Here is a 16,928-nt window from a genome sequence, read left to right as displayed (position 1 = left end):
GGGACGGTTAATTCAGAAAAATTAGAAAAAAGGAGGTATCTTGACTTCCGAATGGGTGATCGGATATCAATGAAATTTGATATTTTGAAGGACCTCTTGCTTTAGAGCTTTTATTTTATATCCGGCGTATCTGGTGATAGTGGGGGGAGTTGGAGGGAAAAACCAAAAATCTTGGTAAATGCTTAGAGTGGAGGGATCGGGATGAAAACATGCTGGAAAAGCTAAGCAAAAGTTCTAGATATGTAATTGATATAAATGGAACGGAATGAAACGGAATTCTGAAAAAAATAGAAAAATGAGGTATTTTTAACTTACGAAGGGAATGATCGGATCTTAATTAAATTTCATATTTAGAAGAACCTTGTAACTCGGATTGCTTATTTTAAATATTGACCGGATCCAGTGTCATTGGGGAGCTGGGGGGTGGGGTATTGGAAAAATTACCAAAAATGGGGTATTTGTAACTTACAAAAAGGGTAATAAGATCTTGATAAAATTGATATTTTGAAGGATCTTGTGCTTTAGAGCTCTCATTTTAAATTTCGACCAGATCTGGATCCAGATTTCGACCATATCACCGGATCCGACAGATCCTGTGAATTGAGGGGCGTTGAGGGGAAACCGGAAATCATGAAAAACGGGAAAATTTAGGTATCCTTATCTTACGAATGGGTGGTCAGATCTTAATGAAACTTGATATATAGAAAGGTCTTATGTCTCAGATTCTTCATTTTCAATTTGAATTGGATCTGGGGACATAGTGGGTTGGAGAGAGGGGGACAGAAATGTTGGAAGCCGGAAATCTTGGAAAACGCCTAGAGTGGAGATCGGGATGAAATTTGATGGGAAGAACAAGCACACGTTCTAGATTCGTGATTGACATAATTGGAAGGTATCCCCAAGAAGAAAATCTTGGAAACGCTTAGAGTAGAGAGATCGGGATGAAACTTGGTGGGTATAATAAGCAAATGTCTTAGATACGCAATTGATGTAACCAGACTGTATTCGCGTTCTTTGGGGGAGCTAGGTGGGGTCCAGTGCTTTGGCGAGTTTGGTACTTCCTTGATCTGCTAGGATGAGGAAAATTGGTAGGTGTTTCAGGGACCTGCACAAACTGACTTGAAAAAGTTGTTTTCCCCGATTCGACCTTCTGAGGGGTTGAAAAGGAGAGGAATAATAAGAAAAAACAGTTATTTTTAACTTACGAATTGGTGATCGGATCTTAATGAATTTTGATATTTAGAAGTACCTTGTGTATCAGAGCTCTAATTTTAAATCCCACCGGCATTAAGCCTATGATTTTCCTTTTAAACCAATCTATTGATTCTTAGAATTTTGCCATATGAGCTCTTGGCTCTTCCGACCTTGTCACAAGTGCAATTTGGGCTTTTAGCTTCTTGTTCAACTTATTATTGGCTCATGTTTCTCTTTGCTTACAGATGGTTACCAGAGACTGCTTAGTAATAAAAATATGGGAAAAAAAATTATGATAGTTCTTCCATATTCGTCTCGCCAGCAAGGCTTTAATGCCAAAGTAAGATCTAAACATAAATCAAAACTATCATAAATCACTAAATATTTTCAAATATTATTTTAGACACACGTAGGAAAGAATTTGGTTGAGTTGATGGCCAGATCAGTTGAACTGACACCTTTACATTATGCCTTGCAAGAAGGACAAACATCCGTGGTTCATTATCTCTTAGAAAAGAGAGCAAACCCTGTTAATTTGAGTCATTTGTCCTTTCAGGATAGAGTTGATTCTTCCGACCTTGGATTGACTCTTGGTGGCAAGCTCGGATGAAGATCCTCCTCTAGTCATTGATGAGCAGCCTGGAGGAGCTGTACTGCGACCCTATGATGTGCCCCTCTTTAAAAATTCGTTTTGTCCAGCCCTTTGTTAATGTTAATGGAATTTGTGTTGGAATGTTACTGCTGAAGTTGGAAAGTCTATACCTCTGTCAAGCTGCTCTAGACCTGAATAACAGAAGGAACCTGCTCCCAGTTTAGATAAAAGATTTTCCAATGTTCAAACTCCTCAATTGGCGGAGTCAGGTCTGAACAAACCTTTGTCGCAGCGTTCTCGTCAAAAGTTGAAGACGAAGGTGTCACAAGGTAAAAAAAAATTAAGTTATTTCCTTTAGTTTTTTGAGAAATTTTGTCCAGGGTCATCAAAAATTAAATGTATAATTAAGGATTAAGACACACCACCCAGAAAAGTAGTCTTCAAAAGCTGGTGAGGGTGGGTAGAGTTTTGGGGAACATGCTTGCATAACAATTGTTCTGAATTAGGGAAAGTTTGTTTAGGGCATTAAATAATTCTGAAAAGCATTTTTCATACGATTGACGTCACAAAATACCAAGACGTTGAATGGCCTAATGATTTTAATTTCTATGGCCAATAGAATAAAATATAATCAAAGCTGTTTTGCAAGAGATAAAAAAAATCGGTCTTTCTTTTCATCGAGTGAAGCTCAGTGCTCTATTACTACTCGTTGATTCTGAATTTAAGCTAAAATGTCAAGCGTACTGGGCTGTGTTATATACAAGAATAATAAAGCTAAAATATTACTTACACCCAATTCAGAACCCTGTAAATCCAGTTTAGACAGCAATCTCAATGAATATAGACTATATAATATAGGCATTGACCTAACCATTCTAATTTTTTTTCAACTAAAAATTATAGCCTGGTTTAGAAACTAGGCCTGTTTGATTTGGTAATATTTGAATAACTCACCAATGTGATAGCTGCCTTCCTAAGAACCAACGTTTTTAACAACATAAGAATTTTCTTCTGATTCCTTATTAAGCTTAGCTTATGCAAGATGGGCCTAGAACACCAAAAACCCTTTAACTCCTAAGGGATATGCATTAGATTACTTACAGGTCACTGAAAAGCTAAGATTATTTCCAATATTAATAGTTTCCTTGTCTTTTCTTTAGACTAAACGATTTCACATGTCTAAATTTTTCGCCACTGAAGCGTTCGATTCGCAATTCTGTGTTGACTTTCTAGGTCGACTTCTTACTAAATAAAACGGCAGCAGAGAAAAAAGTCAACTTTTAAGTTAACTTTTGCGAGTCGAAACAAACGCAACTCTGAACGTTCGAGGGTATAATCCGATTGGCCTCTGACGTCATGCGCGTCTCATAAAACGCAAGGATTAGTCAGATTAGTAGTCGGACAAGTAAACGAACACGGGGTGATCGGACAAGTGAAAGAACACGGGGTTAGATCGTGTTCAATTGCGTGAAAAATTAAATCTAAAGATCGAGAAAACTTGGAAACACTAGAGTCAAAAAATCCGTCAATATAATGCCAACTTTAGCTGTACTGGATGCTTCTTTATCTATGTTAGTGACTGCTTCTAAAGAACCTGGAGAAACTAAGCTTTATCTGGCTCTACAAGGACTAAAGAAGTTTCTAACTCATATTAGTCTATGCAGCAAGCTTGAATTATTGTCATTGGTAAGACATTATAAATATCTGTAATCAGTTTAATTATTTATTTGTCTTTTAAAATAGTAATTACAAATATAAATGTATTTTAACAAGGACAAACATGACTACATTGCTTGATGCCTTTTTGAGCCCTTAATGCGGCTCCTAGCCTATTGGTTTAGTAACCTTCTAATTGCTTCTAAGTTAGCCTTCCTTCTGGGACTATGTGAAGGGTCAAAATGGAATTTGCTGTAGAAGTAACTATTGAATTTGGAACAAGCATAAAAGTGTCATCAAGAGATGTATCCATTTTCTTCTTAGCTAAATTAGGCTGTATGAATGTGTAGGGGCTATAGACTATATTTTTCTTTGAAAAGTTAAGAGAGCTAAATATTATTTTTTAGCACATAAAATTCTAGCTCTTTATTTGGAAAAAAGCTAGGAAAAATAATAGTAAATGTTTAGTGGTTGACCACATCTGAAGGAAAAATACTTAAAAGAAAAAAACAGGCTAGTAAACTTAGATCCCTTATTTTATGCTGTTTCCAAATGTCATGGTTGTTTTTCTGACAATGAACTTTGCAGTCATTTTCTGACAATGATACTTTTAGTCACTGACCACTTCTAAAAATTTATGCTAAACATATAAACCTAGCATTCTTAGTTTCCTTGTGCTCTTCCCAAATGATATAGTTGCTTTTCTTCAACTACACTAAAACCAACCTATGATATATGAAGAAATAAAGGAAACACTAAAGAAATGAAATTATTACGTTGTAAAATACAGCATGCTTTTTTTTTTAATTTAGATTACCATGTGTCCTGCCATTGTTATCTACATTCTAAAATAAAATTTGTATCCAGGGTAAGATCAACTAGATATGGGGCTCAATTGGAATTTCTTCGGTGGCCCCCCTCTATAGGCTACGTTTAATTTTTAAATAGCTATACATTTAATTATATTTAACATTTAAATTACATTTAATTTAATATGTTCTTTCATGTTTTTGTTTATGTATTTATTGACCTATTGACCTTGGCATGTTTTTTGGACTTTGATTGTTGGATTTTGATTTGGATGTTGGTTTGTTTTGGATTTATTTTCAATAACTTTTTATGCAACAAAACACAAATATTAGCCTCGGAACTCGGAACGATTTTTGAAAGTTAGTAAGTGTAAAAGTTGCTGTTTTCTTTGCCAAGATCATTTTGTCCCACGGACTTCTGTTAAGAGTACATTGTATAATAAAAATTTTGCATGCAAGTTACATGGTAATGTTAATTGTAGAACAACCAATGTAATTTACCTATTAGAATGTAATAAATGCTGCCTACAACATGTGGGGGAAACAACTAATAATATATATAAAAGATTTTCTGGACATAAGACAACAGTTAATAATGGAAAAACTAATAACTCTCTAGTTCAACATTGTATTAATGGTAAATGTTCCATATCAGATATAACTGTCACAATTTTAGAAAATTTAGAATTAGAAAATTTAAATAAAGAAGAGAAGAATAATAGACTACGTAAACAGGAGGATTTCTGGATCCATACTCTTGGTACAGCTTATCCTTTTGGGCTAAATGATCGTGTAGCAAAATATGGTGACATGTCTCATGTTGTTGTTAAATGTATTGATGGTTTTATGGACCATCCTTCTTTTACTTGTCCTACTCAACGTAAAAAACGACCGGGAGGAAAAATAGGAAATAGGAAAAATAGTAGAAAAAACGAATTAGATGTACATATGCTTTCTATAGATCTATGCCAGCTACTTGAATCTAGGGGTATGATTTCTGTAATACAATGTCTAAATAATTTATCCAAGAGGAATTTAATCAAACTTTTCTGGATTGTTAAGAATAATACAGCTCATGATTATAATTTTAAAGTAATATGTGATACAATTTGCATGCTAACTAAAACGAAATTTATTTCAAAAAAGAAAAAGTTCGATAAGATTAGTAATAAGGATAACAGATTATATTTACCTATTAATTTTACTTGTAAGCAGATTGAAGATATTAATTTACCAGAAATTTTAAATCAGCGGCATGTGAAACAGGCCCTTCCTAGCAATTTGAATTATAACGATATTCGAGTTTTAACTTATAAATTGTCAAAAACTATTGGGCAAATTATTTTTAATTATAATTTAATACTTTTTTTTATAATTAGATAGTGATATAAATTGGAAACCGGTTTGTAATTGTAAGCAACTTGGCCCATTTGTAAATCCTACTTCCAAACATTTTATAACAGGGGCTTGTCATTAATAAAGCAAGATGATCTTCAAATTATAATGAATAAAGGGGCTAATTTCCGTCTTTCTCATCATCTGAAACCATCGAGTGTTCTTGATGGCTTGGAAAATGATTTTGATTTATTTATTGATAAGTGGTGTAAGAAAGAGAATAAAAATAAAGAGGGTATTCAAAGTTGGAAGAATTTAATTATTAGTTGAATAAGAAATAAAATATGTTCTAACTTAAAAAATAGTAACACTAAATGATTATTTTATAATGTGAAGATTAAACAAGCAATTGGCTTGGAAAATGATTTTGATTTATTTATTGATAAGTGGTGTAAGAAAAAGAATAAAAATAAAGAAAGTTTTCAAAGTTGGAAGAATTTAATTATTAGTAGAATAAGAAATAAAATATATTCTAACATAAAAAATAGTAACACTAAATCATTATTTTATAATGCGGAGATTAAACAAGCAATTGCTAATCTAAAGAATGAATTTGTAATTGTGCCAGTGGATAAAGCTAATAATAATTTTGCCATAATTTGTCAGAAGCTGTATTGTGATATCTTAAGAAGGGAGTTATGCACAACTAATGTTTACGAAAAGGTAAATATAGAGGATGAGAATTTAATTGAAAAGACCGAAGAAATACTTTTTAAAAATTTTAATATTAAAATAAATGACAATGATAAAAAGTTCCCTTTCCTATATTGGACTGTAAAATTTCATAAGAATCCCCATAAACCACGGTTTATTGCTGGAGCAGCTAAATGTCCAACCTGCATTGCTGCTACTGACCTTTCTTTAATTTTAAAGGAAATTGTAAATAAACTTAAAACCTATTGTTCTGGTATTGAGAAAATTTCGAATTTTAATCCATATTGGAGTGTTAATAATTCACTGCAGGTGATAGACTCTTTAACAATGGTTTCAGCTAAAAGAATTGAGTCTTTCGATTTTGCGACAATGTATACTAATTTACCACTTAATTTAGTGTTTGATAATTTAAAAACTATTATCAAGAAATCTTTCCTCTTATCTAGTAAAAGGTTCTTAAAAATAGGCATTTATAATAAAAAAGCTATATGGACAAATTGCTTTAATACTACAGTTAACTTGAGATGTTACAGCTTGGATATGATTTTTAAGTTATTGGAATTTGTTTTATACAATACTTATATAAGATTTGGGGGTGATTTGTACAAGCAAATTGTGGGAATTTCCATGGGGGGGGAATGCCAGCCCATTTATAGCTGACTTGTTTTTAAGTCACCTAGAATATAAATATATGATGGATAAGAATAATCCAATTAATTTAAAACATGCTTTGTCAAATAATAAAAAATATTTAGATGATATTTTGGTCTTAAATTGTAAGGATTTCATTGATATTTCTAAAAATATATATCCATCAGAGCTTATTCTTGAGCCTAGTCATGACGATGATCATGAAGATCATTTCTTAGATTTAAATATTAATATTTACGATAATAATAAATTACGTTTTAAAATGTATAATAAAACGGATGATTTTGATTTTGAAGTGATTAGTTTCCCATTCCATGAAAGTAATATACACTCAAATATCACATATTTAGCGTTTTTCTCACAGTTACTTCGGTATACAAGGATTTGTAGTAATTATATTGATTTTAAAAATAGATGTAAAGTCTTAAGCCAAAAATTGATATCAAGAGGTTTTTCTGCAAATAAATTAACTTGGCAATTTAAAAAATTTTGTTTTCATTATAACTAACTTTTAAATAAATATCAAAAGAATTATCTAGAACTACTTAAAGAAATTTTCAACTAATTTCGGAGGTTCGATAAATGTTGTCGCAGCGCCATTTATTTTGAATTGTGTTTCTAATTGAGCGGATTTTCTTAAAAATTAGCCTCATGGTAAAGATGAATTCCATAGTTGTTTAGTTCATTCAGGTTTTTTGCAATTTGTTAATATTTGTGATTTGGTAAAATTTATAATATTTAGTTTACTTATTGTTGCAAAAGGGAGGGATATATTAACAGGATAAGCTTGTTTTGGTTTTACTTGGTTGTTTTACATTTGCTGTTTTTTTTTTCTTTCATAGGCATGTATTTTGGGGGTGATACCTGACTCGGGGATGCCATGGATATTCTGTGGTAGCCACAACACTGTGCTGGGTAAAGAATTTAGAGTGGCGAAACCCTATATAGGCCAGTGTATTCTCCTGATGAGCCCTTATGTTGGGTGTTGCCTCTGAATTATTTGTCTATATTATTTTTTCTATTGTTTGGTAAATGACGACTTATACTTATTGACGACATGACTGCCTGTCCATGGATTATTCTTTATGGTTGATTGTGTGTGGCTATGCTGTTCGACCTATATGATTGTATGGATGAGTAGGGTTAAGGCCTCATTCAAGTGCTGGTCTATATTAATCACTAATTTAGGAAAACAGTCTTCCTTTTCTCCTTCTGTCTCTCTTTTTTTTGTGTTTGTGCTGTTGCATTGGTGATTTCTCTTTTCATGATATATATATATATATATATATATATATATATATATATATATATATATATATAATATGATTAAACTTAGAAATGTCATTTCTCATTAACAAACTTTTATGTAAAAAAAAAACGATATAATTTTTTTTTATCAATTCTTCAAGAATTATTGGTCAGGATTAACAGAAGTTATTTTCTGCACTACTGGATGCGGTATGCTGTGCCTTGGTGAGTAAATAATTTGACGTTTATATTCTTTTTCAGTTCTGGTCCTTCAGAAGGCTTAAAAGGCATCAGCCCTACTCCTGCTTGTGTTGCTTTCTGTTCATTTGAGTGTAAAACAGGAAGACGTTCAGTAGTAGACAAATATGCTAAAATAAGAAGCAGTACTATTTTAGTCCTGACAAAACATAGGTCCTTGTAACGAATGTCGCTACTGGTTTCTAAATATTATATAGGTTGTATAGTCGTTTCAAAACAATTTGGATTTTAAGCACTGTGTCATTTTTTGTTTGGGGGGGGGGGTAATTGCGCTCGTGTTACCTTTGACTTTTAAAGGGAACAAGAACTCTGTAAGTAATGTGCAACACGGTTCAATAGTAACCGAAATTCTAAGAAATATAATCTTCATATCAATAAATCAAACAGTTCGTGGTAACAAACTGTAGTAAGGACCGAACCGGCTCAATAGTAACCAAAACTCTAAAAAACAGAATTTTATAACAATATTTACATCAAAAGAATCGCATTTTAATGCTGATTGTAAATATTGTTTCATTAAGATTAGAATATACCCATCAAAAGTTGCAAACCTGAGAAAATTTGCCGTATTTTAGAAAATTTGCCGTACTTTAGAAAATTTGCCTTAGTACACCCCTTAAAAGTCATAGAATCTTTAAAAAAAATCACACCATCAGATTCAGCGTATCAGAAAACTTTTTAGTAGAAGTTTCAAGCTCCTTTCTACAAAAATGGAAAAAAAATTCCGTTGCATTTTTTGCCACAAGACAGATCACGGATGCGTGTTTATTCTTTTTTTTTTTTTTACCCCAGGGGTGATCGTATCGACTGAGTGGTCCTAGAATGTCGTAAGAGGGCTCATTCTAACGGAAATTGTAAGTTCTAGTGCCCTTTTTAAGTGACTCAAAAAATTGGACGGCACATAGGCCCCCTCCCACACTCATTTTTTTCCAAAGTCACCGCATCAAAATTCTGAGATAGCCATTTTATTCAATACAGTCGAAAAACCTAATAACTATGTCTTTTGGGACGACATACTCCCCCAAAGTACCCATGGGAGCGGCTGCAATTTGCAAACTTTGAGCAGTGTATACAAATAGGAATGGTTACTGTAACCACATATGTAAGCACAAGTTTTTACTGTTTTAAAAAGTAGAGTTGAGAGTTGACCTATTGAACGAAATTGGATTTGATCTGTTGGACATAATAAATTGCTAATGAACTAGATATTGAGTTAAATTGGATACGATCTTTGGATGTGCGGGTTGGATTGCTAGAGTTATTTTTTTAAGTGTTATAAGACTGATTGGACCGATTATAAGGTGATTGCCAAGTTCACGTGGGCCTACCTATTCAAAGTTAAGTGCAATTTTATATTTTTATTTTTGATAATACATTTCAATGGTTCAGTTCACAAAGGATGCTGTTGTTCTAGTAAAATTCAAAAACTATCCACCATGGCCATGTCGAGTGTTGGATATAATTCAGGCCAAGAACAAAACAATATCCCATGTTGTATTTTGTTATGAAAGCCATGAAATCGTGACATGAACAGCCTCACAGCTTTCGGCCTTTGTTAGCATTTCAAAGGAGGCTAAGAAGAAAAATGAATTAGGTGTTGCGAACGCTTTTGCCGAATTAGCTGATTTTCCTGATAAGTATCTCGAGATTAGTGGTTCTAGTTTAAATTCTGCTTTATCGGACTTGGACTATTGAAAAAGAAGTTCGTGAAAAGGTTGGATTATCAAATAGTGCGGATATAATTGACTCTGTTGTTTCTCAGATTCACGACTCTATACTTGTCCAGTATTCGACCAAGTTTGATGAGATTGAAAACAAACTACGGGCTCTCCAAAACGCAAACCTAGCCCTAGAAAACAGGATTGAACAGCTTGAAACCCATTTTAAGGATATGGAGCAGGAAAAACGACAAAATCAGCTTGTATTTCATGATGTTGAACAAAGTGGGGGTCTTCCCGTCTCTGAGTGTATATTGAATGTGACTACGGATCAAACGCAAATTTCTGATTTTTCTTCGACCGCAATAGTTTCTGTATTTAAATTTCGAACAAATTTTACTGATTCGGACACCATTGTAAATGCAAAAAAGCGTCCTGCGCCTGTGTTGGTTGTGTTCAAGTCTGCTGAAACTGCAAGAAAAGTGTTTTCACGTAAGTCAAAACTTGCTCGGTCGGAAATATTTGTTACCGAGTACCTTACACCAAAAAGAAAACATATTCTTGACTTGGCTTAAAGTAAGCTCGGAAACAGAAATGTTTGGTCGAACAACGGGACAATTTTTGAAAAAGACTCAGCTGGAGAGATCCGTAAAATTAGAGCTATGGCTGAAGTGGTCCGTTTGCCAAATCGTACCGCATAATTCTGAGTTATGAAATTATGTTGTTGCACTACCTGTATGTTTGTTTTCCTCTTTGCATTTTATAGCCAAAATGTCAGTTTCTACCTTGTTTATCTCTTTCTTTTTCCTTCTTCTTTCAGCCTATCAGACTTTTTTTTCGTATTAAATAGTCACCTTAAATGAGCGTGAACAGATATGATGACGCTTTGAATGAATTTGAACAAAACCGGTTTATTCTTGGAAGCCAAGCTCGTGACACACTTGCGGGGGATGATGAATGCATCGATGATTTTTCGTTGAATTGTCACCCAAGTAATTATGTGAATCCGAATAATCTTTATGAGTATTCAAAACCTATGAGTGCAGATGAAAGAGCGATCGTTTTCTGGAATTGTCAAGGTCTAAGAACGGCATATTCTCTTTTATGTGAGATTTTAAGTTTACTAGATAAGAAGCCGTACATTGTAGGCCTATGTGAGACATTTGTTTCTAGCAAGTCACTGCCCTGGGATTTTTCTTTTCTAGGATATGTTTGCGAGCGAAGAGAACGGACAACCATGGAGCGGAGCGGTCTATGTATTTTGATAAATGAAGGTACCCAATATTGGGTTAGGGATGACTTCTCCCTGTGGCTGGAAGGTAGGATCGAAACCCTTTTCATCGAAATAAAAAATGAAGGGAATTAATTTGATTTTGGGGTTTATTTACAAAAATCCGTCATGTGATATTAGTTTTTTTTTAATGAATTTGAATTGTTATTTGACAAAATTAACAATGAAAATAAAAATAAATTTATGATGGGAGATTTTAATATTGATTTACTAAAAAAAGCGAATAGCTCAGATTTTGTTAATATGATGGTGTCACATGATAGTTTTCCTCTTGTAACTATTCCAACTCGAATTTCGCATCTTTCGGCCACCTTAATTGATAATTTCTTCGTTAATGGTGGATTACTTGAAAGATCTCAAGCAGATGTGATTGTGTCCAACGGGTCGGATCACCGTGTTATAATAAATAAAATAAAGCTGAATTACTCAAAGGAAAATAAACGGTATGCAAGGGCATCGTTTTACCGTGAAATGAAAAGTAAAAACCTAAACAGTTTTGCAAATAAGATGGATGAAACAAATTTTTCGCGTGTAATAGAGGAAAAGTGTCCAAATTGAGTGTATGACCTCTTCAGTGTGATAGTGACTAATGTAATGAATAAAACATGTCCCTTACGAAGAATCAACCCTAATAGAAATTTTCCTAAGAAACCATGGATAACAAAAGCCATTCTAGTTTCAATAAAGCAGAAAAACCAACTTTATGTGAATTATTTAAAGCATCGTTCAAATGATAATTTTATAAAATTCAAAAAGTTTCGGAATATTTTAAATTCAGTAAAACGGAAAGCTCAGAAACTTCATTTCCAAAATGAATTTCATGAAAATCAAGGGAGTATGAAAAATACATAGAAAACAATAAATACACTTTTGGGTAATTTTCACAGTAGGGAGGAGGTGAGAGCCATGGAGACGACGGAAGGTCGTCTTACTGATTCTCAACATATTGCTGAATTTCTGTGTGACTATTTTGCAAATGAAGGAAAAAGACTTTGCGATCAAGCGCGGGCTAGCTTACGCACTTCTGTGAGTTTTGGATTTGTTTTTGAAAGACAGCCTGCAAGTGAGAATTCCTTCGAATTTGCAAGACGTGTGATACGGGAAGTGGCACAATTCCTGGCTACGATGAAGTCGAGTTCTAGTGGGATGGATGAGTTTTCGCTCAAACTCATAAAAGTCGAAAAAACGAGTGTCTTACCTGTCTTGACGCACCTCATCAACCTTTCTCTGGATCGTGGAGTCTTTACGCAAGCACTAAAAACTGCAAGAGTGGTTCCTCTTCATAAAGGAGGGAAAAAAGATGACCCATCGAATCGAAGACCTATATCTATTCTCCCATTTTTCTCTAAGTTATATGAAAAAGCTGTACATGCCCAGGTAAGTTATTATATTGAAAAGAATAAAATTCTAATGGAAAACCAATTTGGGTTCAGAAAATGGCTATCAACAGATATGGCAGTTCTGAAATTGGTTGATTGGATTAATGATGCGTTTGAAGCTGGTCTTATACCTGCAGCTGTGATTTTGGATATGAGAAAAGCGTTCGATACGGTGGACCACCCAGGGCTTATTCAAGTTCTTGCCTCGATTGGGGTGAGGGGTTCTAGCCTTGAGTGGTTTTCATCATATCTACACGACCGGTATCGGATAGTACAGAATGGATCATTTTTATCTTCACAAAAGAAAATAGAGTGCGGGGTCCCACAAGGGTCAATCCTATGACCCCTTTTTTCATCATTTTTATTGATCGAATGAAGCATTACCTGTCGGAGGCTGGTGTCATCCTATTTGCAGATGACACTTTGCTCTTTCTAGCTGCGCCATCGCTTGATGTTTTGCATAATAAAATTCATAATGCTGTCTCTGAATTTCTAACTTTTTCTCAATAAAATCTGTTATCCCTAAATTTTTCTAAAACTTTTCATGATATTCTCTGGACTTTCGTCAAGTGTTGGCAATGATCAAATCATGGTTCGAGGAAATGTGATAGAAAGAGTAGCAACAAAAAAATATTTGGGGTTTTTAATTGATGAAAACCTGTCGTGGAAAAACCATTCAAATGCTATAGCTGAAAAATTAAGCAGAGGTCTTGGGGTGATCCGAAGAATTAAAAATCTAGTCCCAAAAAAGATTCTAAAAATGATTTACTTTTCTATATTTTGTCCATATATTAGGTACGGATGCTTTATATGGGCAAGTAATTTTGTAACATGTTTCAAAAGAAAACAAAAACTTATGAATAGAGCTGTAAAATTATTATCGGAATTTTATGATTCCGATGATGTTTCTGCTCATGAGCATTTAAAAAAAAGAATGAGTTAATGGATGTATCCCAAATTCGTGATTACCAAGCTGCGATTTTCTCATATAAATATTTGAATCGCCTGCTCACCTCTGCTTTTGAAAATCTTTTTACTTTTAATAGAGACCGTCATGATCATAATACAAGAAAAGCTGATAACTTAAACCATGGGTTTTGTGATTCGCCATTATGGTCCCCATGTTTGGAATATTTTGCCCAGGGGTGTGAAAATGTGCCTAGTCTTCCGGCTATCAAGTCACGGGTAAAAAAGTTTCTTTTATCTCGTGAATAATTTTGATGTACGGCCCGTTCCAGGTTGTCATTCTATTCAAGGCATTTCCCTGATTTACTTGGTGTTAATTTTTTTCTGTCTTCTTCTTGTCTTTTTCCTCTTTCTCTTTTTTTCCTTTCTTTCTTCATCGGTTGAGTTTCTTTTGTATTAAGTAGCGTTATATGAATGTGGTTTTAATTAGCTGAGGGTGATAAACTTGCTTGTCCTTACAAACTTAATGCCTTTCTTGGCAGGCGAATAGCGAATAATGTTTTCTTTTCTTAATAAATGTATATCTTTTATCTCTCACTACGTTTAGCCTACTTTCATGAAATTGAAATACAATAAAAGAATATTATTTTATTTTCAAATAAAATTTTGTCGATTATTCGGAAATTCAAAAGACAAATCTATTTCTGAAGATGTTTATTTGTTTTGAAATTCGTCAGGATTTGAAATTCTTTTACCCGCCAAAAAATTTGCCTTACTGTCCTTCAGGGTCCGTCAAATCAGATGTCTTGCTTTTAAAAAATAAACGCTTCCGCTAAAGGGACCGCTAACTTAGTTTGAAACTTTGGAAGACTAGAAATAGGAAAACGAAACTGTTCAAAAGGGGTTGTGTACCACGTATGGGGGTTCTTGGATTTTTTTTATATGTATATTTGAGTCAGGAATGGTTCCATTATTAATTTCGCCCGTGTTTCACCGATTTGGTGGCTAACTAATTGGGTGGCTCATTTCTGCTTTATACAAAAATAAACTATTCAACTGTATATATCAAAATATAATCCTGAATTTAAATGATAGTTTTACGTCATTCCGTTGAATTGTTAGATATTTTGATTTTACTAGAGAATTGTTTCGGTTTAGATTTTGGTAAACAAATCTATCTATATATATAAAAATAAGTTGTTTGTTTGTGTGTCTGTCGACTGACGTTATTATAAGGATTAAGCTGTATGTCGTCATGAAATTAGTTGTCGTCATGTTTGTTATGACGAGGCTTAGTATATGACGTCATTATAAGTATTTAAGAAGATTGTTCAGAGAAAAATTTTTAATTGTAAAATGACTGAAGAACCTACAATGGCAACAGCCGAGGAAGCTGCTCAAAGAGTCTGTGCCAAAAGACTTGCGGCTGATAGAGAAAGTAAGTAAAGAAAGCGTGCCGAGGATTTCTTTTCTCACAGCTGGGACACAGGGACACAACTACAATGGCAAGAAAAATTTTTCGCGCCAGAAAATTTTTTCTTTTTTCTAAAATGAAAAAAACTTAAAAAAAGGAAAAAATAAAAAAGGTAAAAAACTAAAAAGAAAAAACACCGGGACACAAATGACGATCGGGACACAGGGAATATAAATGAAGACCGGGACAAAGGGACACAACTACAACAGGGACGCCGGGGGGTCCCTGTTACCTGATAACGAAAAGAAAGCAGTTAACGTTGTATCCGGTGGATTCAGGGCTCTTTGTAGCACGTTGGATTCCGAAAAATAAACAAGTTGACAATTCTGTAAATGTACCGCTAAGTGAACAACAGCTGGACTACGTTCATGTATCGGGAATGAAAGAGTTCGCCAAACAGCTTCATTACTGCTTATGTATCTATCACTGATTTCGGACTGCAGGCCAAAACTGTCATGTCACTGCCTTTGTTGACGTATTTTACATAAATATTTGATTGCCTTTACGGAGTTACAGCATTCAACGTTTATATGTGCATTAATTGTTTTTGATAATAAAAGGGAATATGAAAAACCACTGGTTATCTACTTCGATGGTGGTACCGTTACGCTTCTTTATTGTTGCTGTTTTTACCACAGTCTTTTGTAGAACTTCTTCTATATTGTGGGTAACCATCATTGCCAGTAATTGTGTTGGGTACTAAAAGTTGAGGATATTGCTTTGTTCACCTTCCTTTGGCCATGCATGGTGATTTTTTCGTTCAGTGCACCGCAAGGTCCATGTATCATATTTTTTTACCACAATACCATATAAACCCTGATCGACATTTTCATCAGGTATGTCAGCGGAAATCACATCATCAATTTCATTAGCAGTAATTTTATAATGGAGCCAGATTAGTATATCTGCGTGTGGCAATCCTCGTTTTTGCTTTGCCATTCCACTGAGTACATCCAGCATCGCACTGACCCAAACACTTTAAGTTTTACGATGTAGTTTATCAGTGATTTCAACTTTTGCCGGAAGACACGGGCTGTAATGTCATGTAAATGAACTGCCCATTGTCCTTGAAGTAAAAGCTGCTGTATCTCTTCCGAAGATTGATTACATGTAAATGTAATAAATAAATCTGGACGACTATAGAGACGAACATACGCAACAGTATCTTGAGCATATTCATGCATATGACGGGGACTGCCAGCATATGACGAAGGTAAAATCGTTAATCTTCCAACGTTTGTGGTATTACCGTCATTTACAACTGCATCTCGCAAATGAATGTATTGTTCAGACCGGATCTTGGTCTGATTCAGACGGATAAACAGCAAACGTTCTGATTCAATGTTTGCATACATATCAACGATGTATTCGTGAAACAATTGACGGCATTTTAAAATATAATTGTCTTCATCCTGCCGAATCATTAGTCTAAAGGAATAATAATGTATTGCGCTGCATTTCTTATTCATTTCATTGTTAGTGGCTGGATTTATCATTTCAATATTAAAGTGATAGCCGTCGGCTCCGTCCCAAAAAATGACAGGATATTGTAGGGCATCGTAGCATCGATGAGTTTCAGCAATTCTTACCAACTGAGCGTTTCGCTTATGAACAATAATATCTCGAGGTAAAAACTGATCACCGACCATAACGATTGCCACTTCGTCGATAGTTGGAGCATTGTATCTACGCACATGTTGGCCAGGAGGCGTTTTGTCAGCGGAAATAACAATTTTATACGTATCAGTAGGCATCAAATCGAT

At 34.2% G+C, this 16,928-nt stretch overlaps 1 protein-coding gene across 3 annotated transcripts in view; it reads left to right on the top strand.

Moving 5' to 3' along the window:
• The window catches only part of LOC136034609 (uncharacterized), a 59,867-nt gene that overhangs the window by 18,522 nt on the left and 24,417 nt on the right, over positions 1–16,928 (top strand). For 2 of the 3 annotated variants that reach the window (XM_065715891.1, XM_065715893.1), the window contains exons 4-6: positions 1,751–2,115; positions 8,361–8,424; positions 11,321–11,434. The gene's annotated coding sequence lies outside the window, so the exon portion shown is untranslated. The remainder of the gene's footprint in view (positions 1–1,750; positions 2,116–8,360; positions 8,425–11,320; positions 11,435–16,928) is intronic. The other variant, XM_065715892.1, reaches the window with a different exon arrangement.

Source organism: Artemia franciscana, chromosome 13 (assembly GCF_032884065.1).
Source record: "Artemia franciscana chromosome 13, ASM3288406v1, whole genome shotgun sequence".
In the NCBI taxonomy this organism is placed as follows: Eukaryota; Metazoa; Arthropoda; class Branchiopoda; order Anostraca; family Artemiidae; genus Artemia; species Artemia franciscana.
This window is presented reverse-complemented; position numbering and strand designations above follow the sequence as displayed.